This window comes from Lacerta agilis, chromosome 2 (genome assembly GCF_009819535.1).
Source record: "Lacerta agilis isolate rLacAgi1 chromosome 2, rLacAgi1.pri, whole genome shotgun sequence".
Classification (NCBI taxonomy): Eukaryota; Metazoa; Chordata; class Lepidosauria; order Squamata; family Lacertidae; genus Lacerta; species Lacerta agilis.
The window spans coordinates 86,241,500-86,244,080 of NC_046313.1; positions in this window are offsets into that span (position 1 = coordinate 86,241,500).

The window sequence follows — 2,581 nt, forward strand, 5'->3', positions numbered from 1 at the left end:
CAGGGAATGGCAACCCCTCTAGTTTCTGCTTAAGACATCTTTGGTCTACGGGGCATCTGGAAAATATAACCTGTGAAGTGACACTTGAAAAGGGGATCTGTGGTTCTGGGAAGCTTCTCCTTCTCCTACTTCAAAGAAGCTTGAATGATGTTGAATTTAAATATAATTATCTTAACTTGTACACTTCCTAAATGGTCTAAGGTGGGGGTTGAAGGCGCCACTGTGTCCGCCAGTACCTCTGACAGCATCCACTAAATATCACATTCAATATTCCTTGAAAAATCCACAATGTATGAGAAACTTTTCCTGCTCACTTCCTGATGCCACAACCCTACCACCACCATTTTGTGTTATGTCACAACCTCAGCCATTTTGCAATTGGCACCCACAACTCTTTCTCAAAATTCCCCAAAAGGTGGACAACCCCTGGACAAGGTGTTACTAACCTGCTCTGAACACTGCCATGGAAGCATGGGAACGATTGTGGAATATGGATATGAAATTTACAGCATGTTATGGTCTAAGAGAAAATTATATGAAAACGATATATCGATGGTATCTAACACCGAGTAAATTGGCAAAAATGTATAAATCTAAATCAAATAAGTTGGAAATGTATAGAGAAAGAAGGTTCTTTTTATCATATGTGGTGGTCTTGTAGTAAGGTTAAAGATTACTGGGAAATGATATATAATGAATTGAAAGGGATGTTTAAAATAACCTTTGTAACACACACACACACACACACACACACACACACACACACACACACACTTTTCCTTTGGGAATTATAGAGATGGAACTACCTAAACTGTATAGAAAATTATTCATGTATGCTACTACAGCGGCAAGAATGTTACTCACCCCAAAATGGAAAGAAGCAGAAGCGCCAGCAAAAGAAGAACGGATACAAAAACATATGGAATAAGCAGAAATGGTGAAACTTACCGGAAGAATAAGAAATCAAGATAACAAACTTTTTATAAAAGAATGGAAATGGTTTATTGAATATTAACAGATAAAATGTAAACAGATAAGAACACTGACAGGGTTATTGTTATAACCTGCAGTTTTATCAGAGCATATATTTAAAGTAGATGAGTAAATGAGCAAATTAAGTTAATTTGGATATGCAGAAGATATGAAAAATAAATTTAAGGAACCGCAGGAAGAGGGGGGAGGAAGTCAAGTTTTGAAATGTTACAAAGATTGCAAAATTAGTGAAATGTATAAACCTGAAAAGCATAATTTTTTTAAAAATGGACACTGCTAAACCTTTCTACCTTGGGTTATTCAAAATGCAGCACACAGATATCTATTGCTTCCACAAACACCTCATATGACGAGAATGAGAAAAGGAGAGGGAGCCTTGCATGCCGATCATTTACCTTGGAATCAAGCTCCTACAAAGCAGATTCAAGTACAAAGATCTCCTGCTATGCTTGGATTACAGGTCCTGTCTAATACATTTTTTCCCATCCTGAGTAAACACTGGCCTTGCCTTTAAAACCCCTTCACAGCGCAAGATAGGGTACCGAAAGGATCGCCTGACTCCACATGTACCTGCCTAGAAACTAAGATCCTCATAAGGGGACATTCTCTCGGTTCCTGTGCCACCTGAGGTGTGGTGGGTGGTTGCCTGCAACGGGGCCTTTTTATTGGCGGCGCCCCAGATTTAAATTGTTCTCAGGGCACAGACTAAACCTTCATCACCCACAGGTGGGTCTTTACAGGTGAGACTCCTGTATCCTCAGCCTTGCCATGCACAACTACTGGGGTGCAAGATAGGGCCTGGATTGGGTCTGATGCTGTGGCAAGATGGCAGCGAGACATTGGATCCCGGACTGACTCAGGCCCACTCCTTCACCACCTCCAGAACACTCCATTTCAAAGCCATCCATTGGCTGGTGCTTGTAAGCATCCCAGTGACAGAGGACTCCTACCTGCATGTTCATTGTACAGCATTTGCTCTATGCTGAAGATGCATCTCTGTACCCTGGCCTTTGACAGGTAAGGCATTTTGCTTTGGGCATCACTCTGTCAACAGTGGATGGCAGGAGGCCAGCTTAGCTGGGAAAGTTGTGTGGAGGAAGACGTATGCTCTGTCCCAGCCCACCACAAGGGGGAGTTGAATCGCTCTGTAATCCACAATAAGTCAAAAACATGACACTAAAATCAGATAACAAAAGATTAAAAAATGGCAGAAATGAGATTAAAAGCCAGAGCACCAGAACAAAACAGAACAGAACAGAACAAATCAGCCCAGTGGGGTGGCAGACAAGGATCAATGAGGGGACTAGACAAGCCCCCCTCAGCAAGCGGTTCTAAGGACTGAGTTACTGCCACTGAAATATCATTGCCAGGAACATAATTAGGGGTAGCAGTGTCTGAGATGAAAGATAGGTTCTCATCTGTTTCCTATATTGTGGCCTTGTCACTTTGCCCCATAGAGCTTATGGACGACATTGAACACTTTCATGTTGGAGGGTATGGAGTGATCCGATCCCTGAGCTGTTTGAAGGCAATCCTGTATATAGGGAAGTTTTTTTAAAAATGTTTAATGTTTTATTATGTTTTTATA